Genomic DNA, 7,164 nt, shown 5'->3' with positions numbered 1-7,164 from the left:
GAAATTCCAGGCGTCTGACTTACCTTTCTACTTAGTAAAATGGATAAATTCTTATCTGCATAAAAAATCTTTCAGGGTTCTGTTTAGCTTCATCGCCTACGATGAATTTCCCTTGAGCTCTGGCGCCCCTCAAGGCAGTCACTTAGGACCCCGTTTTATTTAATTTATAGACTAATGATCTCCCCTCGATGATTAAATCCAGCCAAATCTTAATATACGTTAACGATGTTAAACTGTTCACTTCCTTCTCCTTGGAATCGCAATCATACCAGTTTCAATCTAACTTAAATAATTTGGTTACATGGTGTTCGTTAAATTTTATGAAATTAAATCTAAAATAATGCGAAAAGCTTTATTTCTTAAGAACGAAGTCATTCATTATTGCGTATTTCATTAACTCACACAAGTTGGAAAACATTGATTCGCTCATTGGCTTAAGGGTTTTATTCGACCAAAGATTACATTTTAATTAGTATATTGAGCTCTCCCTAAGTTAAGCTAGTTTCGCGATTGGTTTTGTTAAAAGATGGTCCAAAGAGCTGCAGGATCCTTACATCACAAAAAAGCTATACATGTGCTTGGTTAGACCAATACTTGAGTTTGGCTCGGTTGTGTGGTCTACGTCCTATATGTGTTCTGCAGATCCAATTGAAGCAGTTCAAAAGCAGTTCTTGCTGTTTGCCTTTAGGAGATTGGGTTGTGTCCCTTATGAAAGGAGGCTCCTTTTGTTATGCTGATCGTCACGTGAACAACGTAGATTTATTCTTGGTGTCTCCTTCTTAATTAAGTTACTTAGTGGTACTATCGATTCGTCCACATTACTTGGTGGGGTAAACTTTAATATCCATAACTAAGCTTTAATGTGTCTGGACGCCTTATGTTCATTAAGCTAAATCAATGTTAATTTTAGTTTGGGGAAAAAGAAATCCATTATTTTTTCGGTAGATGGCTGCACTGATAGATTTCTCGTAAAGTATCGATCACACAATTTCCGATACTGTACATTTACATACTGTACATTTCGCTGTAAAAAAAATTCTTTTGCTGTTTTTTGTTTGGTGCATTCAGTTGTGAGTTACAGTGTGTTAAAAATGGAAGTGAACAAAGAGAAAATTCGGTACATTTTACAGTTTTTCTTTGACAAAGGCGAAAATGCAAGCCAGGCGGCTAAAATTGTGAATGGTGTTTATGGTTCCGATACTGTAACAGCCAATTATGTGCAATTTTGTTTTCGTAGATTCCGTTCAGGAATTTTTGATGTTAAAGATGCACCTCGCACAGGTAGGCCGGTCGTCGAAATTGTCGATAAATTCGGAGAAATGATCGAATTTGATCGGCATGTTAGCAGTCGTAACATAGCCCAGGAGCTAAAAATCGACCATAAAACAGTTTTAAACCATTTACACAAAGCTGGATTCAAAAAGAAGCTCGATGTTTGGATGCCACACCAATTAACAGAAAAAAACATGATGGATCGAATTTCCATCTGCGAAGCCTTGGCCAAACGGAATGAGATAGACCCATTTCTTAAACGGATGGTGACTGGAAATGAGAAATGGATCACATACGATAACCCTGTGCGAAAACGATCGTGGTCAAAGAGCGGTGAAGCACCTCAAACGGTGGTCAAACCAGGACTAACGGCCAGGAAGGTTTTGCTATGCATTTGGTGGGACTGGAAGGGGATTATTTATTATGAGTTGCTTCCATATGGCCAAACGCTAAATTCTGATCTCTACTGTCAACAACTGGACCGTTTGAAGATAGCGATTGACCAGAAACGGCCAGAATTGGCCAACAGGAGAGGTGTCGTGTTCCACCAAAACAACGCTAGGCCACACACATCTACAGTGACTCGCCAGAAACTTTGGGAGCTCGGTTGGGAAGTTTTAATGCATCCGCCATACAGTCCGGAATTGGCACCAAGCGATTATCATCTTTTTCTTGCATTGCAAAATTTCTTTAATGATAAAAAATTGGAATCTAGGGAGGATTGTGAAAATCGACTACTAGAGTTTTTTGCAAATAGAGACCAGGACTTCTATGAGAGAGGCATTTTGAAGTTACCTTTAAAATGGCAACAAATCGTACAACAAAACGGTGCATATTTGACGCAAATCGGACAATCCGAAGCAAGTTAAATAAAGTCCTGAAGTTCATATAAAAATAGTGGATTTCTTTATCCTCTGACCCCTGTCATCAAGTTAAAAAAACTTTTTAAATTGCTGAAATGATATTAATTCGGTTTAGAGCTACGAGATCAATTAGAATAAAATTGCTATAATCTTAATAAATCTTAGTTATAAGTATACATTATTACCTTCAGCTTTTACCCCCTTCTTTAAATAATGTTAGGACGTTTTATAAACCTCTGGATAGATTCAAAGAATAAAATTAATATATTTCATCGTCTTTGGCGATGCCTACATTTCTACGAAGCCTAAAGTAATATCTTAATTAGATTGAATATTCTTCCAAGTTACTCCTTGTTTAGCAAACTTATCGGTACAGTTTGCAAAGTAAGCCGGTTGAGAGCAAAACTACCTTCAGAAGTAATTATAGCATCACTCCTTCAAAGAATGCTAGAAAATTGCCATTATTGTGAGCTATCGATTTACAATTGAGCCATAGATTTACACCCTCAATAGATGAAAAGATAAAACTTTACTTTATGCCGTAAATGATCGGAAGTCTAAAAAAGCAGGAAACAACAGGCACAAAAATAGGTTTTAAAAATTCCTTTTTTTTTACCGAATTACTCAATACCTAAAGGATTGGCTGATGTACTTATTTGTTATCCATTACGATCGGTTAACTTGGCTGCGGTTGCGCAAGACGAAAATTGCATTCGAATCAAAATTGATTATGTTTCCCTTTCGGAAAACCACGCGATAATTCAATACTCATGTTTGAGAATGCCGTAACATGAAAAGCAAATTGGCCACCCTTTAGGTAATAAGCTGATATGACGTCGTAGAAGGCAAGATCATCGCGACTGGGCCCAGGGGATGTGAAGTCATCTCTAGTACCTTCATCATAATCGTCTTCGTGAGCGTAATATAAGGGCAAGTAACAAAAAAATCGTAATTAAGATTATGAAAAGTTAGAAATTCTCCGCGCAGGTGAACGTTTTTATATCCCAGTTGCATGTAACATCTGTGCAATAAAAAGTTTTGTCTCTTATCCAATATTATGTGCAAAATGAGATTTTACCTTAGCAGTCTTGTTTCATTTTTTTCTCTCTTAAGAAAGGATACAACTATTAATTGATAGCATTGTTAAGTTCTCGTACGGCAAAGAGTTTAATGGCGAGAGTTGTTTTGATGCCATTTTTGTCGGTTTTTGGCTGGTGCTGAGAAGGAGGACGACGATTGCGAAGGAACGAGGTTATTGGATTTTTGTGACGGAATTTTTGATTAAACGAGAAGAAAAAATATTTTTATATTTTTTTCAATAAGTGAATAATATAGAAAATTGTTGGTAAAAGAGGACATTTATAGATGCATGGTCGTGAAGTATTGCCAAAGTATTATGAAAATTTTTAGCAGAAAAAAGTGTTATAATAAAAAAACAGAACAGAAGCGATAAAAAATAAAATAATGCAAATACAACAATATAGGAAAGCAAACCCCATTTGAGGAAAGGAACGAAAACAAGAGAAGGGGAAAGAACTACTTGGCATAAGATATATGTTTAGAAGAGAAATTAATTAATAAATTAAGGAAATTTGAAAAATTATTTAGAAAAACTCAAGAAGTCTAGAAATATCCAAAACTATTTACAACAAACCTTTTTTCTCTTGAAGAAGTGCCATTTTTATTACATATGCCATTATTGTATCCGTGCACAATGAATTTGATTAGAAAGATTGCCTATGAAATAAATTAAAAAAAAAAAAAAATACGAAAACTTTATATTTGGAAAAAAAAAAAATTTTAATGAATTGATTTTTAAGAAAATGGATAAGATTTCAGCTTAAGTAAACAATATTTCTACGAAAGTGCCTCATATAAACGTATTTTGTAATGCATATATAAAATGAGTACGTACGCTATGGCTGCTTATAATAGAAACAGTTATCAAAACCGTGATTTATTTGTACTCACAAGGCAACAAAAGCCTAACTAGACAGAATATCAATAAATCTGTCACAGACAAGCAATTCTATAAATGAAAAATAAACGAACTCCACGTGAAATAAATTTTTTGTAAGTTTTTTTTTCTGTTATTAGCACTCAAATAAGAAAATGCTTGTCATCTTGGGAAGAAGTAATCATTTATTTTAAAATTTATTCGCAAACAAACCAATAGATAGTAATCAGTGATCAATAAATGTAACTATATAACAAAGAGAAAGTAAAGAATAGTTTGAAAGAAAAATAAAACAAAAATAAACTAATTCCTGAAATCCGACAAATTTGTGAACGAATTTCTTCTCCTTTTCTTCCGGTATGCGACGATATTGAGGAAGATGCAAAAGGACAACGTTAACCATGAAAATTTAACTTTAAAAGAGGCACCGCAAAAAGATCGCAAACTATAAATGACCTATATTGGATGAATTTTTTTAAAACAGATGTCTTTGGTGATTTAACATTACCTTGTTGGTTTAACCCCACGGTACCCACGGCTTCCTTCAGAGAGTTAGACAATCCCTATAAGCTAGGGGCCTAAACCACACTGGAGAATCTAGACATGTTAATTTTGCGTGGCTCAAGAATCCCACCCTGGTAAATTTTCAGGTCTATTATTAGGTCTAATTTTTCGCCTTTGGAATGATAGAAACGAATACCACCACGATACCCTCCAAGGTCCGAACCCAGTAATCAGGACTCACACATTGGTTAACTGCCGCGTTCAAACTGGGGATTGGACATACAAGCTTCCACTGCGGTTTCCACATGTATGTAAGAATGCAAGCTTCGCCCCGGAGGATCTTGGCAAGCACCAATCTGCAGTAAGCTCTACTCGTAGGTATTCGTGAGTTTGTAAGTGAGCTCCTGACACTCGTGGAGCTTTAAGCTAGCCTTCAAAGTCTTACTTTACTTGACATAGTCACTCTTGTCTTCGGATTAACCACAAAATCCCGGCTAGACAAAGCTGGACTACCCTTCTTCAAGACATATTAGCATCGGGCGTTACGTCTGACATGGCGGGCGGTACCATGCTCTCGACTATTACTATATCAACGTATTTTACGTAACCAGTTACCAGCTGGTTAGGTTAGTATCTCCTTCTAAGCAATCGTCTATAAGAAAAGAGTGCTTCTTCCAGTGTACCCCTAAGTTATCTTTCAGAAAACTTGTTGCCAAGTTATAGATAGTCCAACCATAAAACTTTTTTTAGCCGGTCAATATCGTTTCTAGAGACCCACCACGAGGAGGTGAGAGCTTCGGCACATCTATGTTCCCCTCAAAAGAATAGTTTATCATCCCAGCTTATAGCTGCAAAGAAAAGTGTACAGTGGACGACATGCATTCTTACTGAGCGCTCATTGTTGCCAAATGGAAACCCAACTTCTGCTAACGCTCGCAGTAAAGTGCCGCAGCTAATAGAAAACAAGCGATTTTGGGACAAATCATAATTTTATAAATAAGAACAACCCTGAATACTATATGAGTTAAGTTGACTTTGTATAAAGGATATAAAAAAGATACATTTTTAAAATAAACTACCATTCCTTAGATGATAATTAGTCCGTTTATTTTATATTATTATACAGCTCACTGACATCCGCACATTTCGCAATTGCGCTAAGGAAATAAGGCCTGATGCCCAGATACAGTTAGTTAGTTAGGTTACCCTGTCTTCCTTTACATAAGCTTCTGTGCTATAAATCTATTATTGGGCATCTTTTGCGAATGAGAACTTAGACGTGCATACGAACGATTTACTTTGTTTGAAAAATGGAATTGAATTGCATGTGTAAGACATAAATACGTATCGCCAACCCTTCGCAGTGTTAAAGCGAATGAAAATACGAGAGGTCGGAAACTCTTTTATTTAAACAACTGAACTTAAAGATTATTTATTCAAAAGCTTTAGAATATAGATTAGAAGCGGAACATCTTTAAGATACACACTCAAACAAATTACAACAAAACGGTCTCAGATGATAACTACATTGTTGCTATTTATATGCCTTAGATTGGAAACATTATTTAAGAATCAAAGCGAGCTCTGTTAACGTGTACATAGTATCGCGTCGTTCACATAGCAAGCAATGGTGCATATAGGCTAGCGAGGTATGCATTGAACTGACGTATAAAAGAAGTTCAAATCTAATAAAATTGTAATAACGAACAAAACATGCTACATGTTGTAAGCCTTAAGTTGAAAAGGAGGGCAGGATTAAGTTTACAATATGATAAAATGGTATTCTTCTTTGAAAGGTGTGTAAGCCTAGTGGAATTAAAAAGGACAGATTTAACAAAAAAATTTGAAATCCTATCGTTACATAATACAACGATCAATTCTTCTTCTTTCAATTCTGATTCCTTCGGGACTGAGTAAGAAAATATAAGATTTTTTAAAAATTATATATACATATATATGTTTTGCTATGCGAGCTGGAGGTAGAAATGTTTGAAAGATACTTCTGCTTACTGCTAGTAGCATGCATGATTCGCCATCTACGGCGCTTACCTGCAAAGACTATCGTCCGCACAGACTATGTCTACCACTCCCGCGGGACCACCATTAGGTATTGCTTCGAGGAGGCTGGTTTCAATTAGCACGTCCTATAATGAGGCCTTAGTGGAATACACTATTAGCTTTCATTCCCTTCTCCAGTCTCTCCACCCGCTGTCTTCCGAAGCGCCGTAATTCTTGGAGCACCGAGCGGCGAGTTGCCACGCTCGTATCTGTGCAGGTACTTCCGCAAGCAATCATAACCAGTCAGGAACTGGATGAGTAATTTACCTCGTCTTATAGCGTTTTGATACATCGCGTTATGTTTTGGGTCCGTCCTCTTTTCATTGATCTATCTACCATCCGGGTCAGAGGTTTTCCTGTCCTCAATTTTTTTGCAAGCGCTCATTAACTCTCCCGCAATAATGGCTGATGCTCATTCATTTTCCTTGCCGAAGAAATATACTACTCGCATAAGGCATTCTCTGCGGAAAGAATGTGGAATGTGGATACGTGATTTTCAGCGTTATCTGC

The sequence above is a fragment of the Glossina fuscipes genome, unplaced genomic scaffold (assembly GCF_014805625.2).
Source record: "Glossina fuscipes isolate IAEA_lab_2018 unplaced genomic scaffold, Yale_Gfus_2 88, whole genome shotgun sequence".
Classification (NCBI taxonomy): domain Eukaryota; kingdom Metazoa; phylum Arthropoda; class Insecta; order Diptera; family Glossinidae; genus Glossina; species Glossina fuscipes.
Note: the sequence above shows the minus strand (reverse complement) of the source record.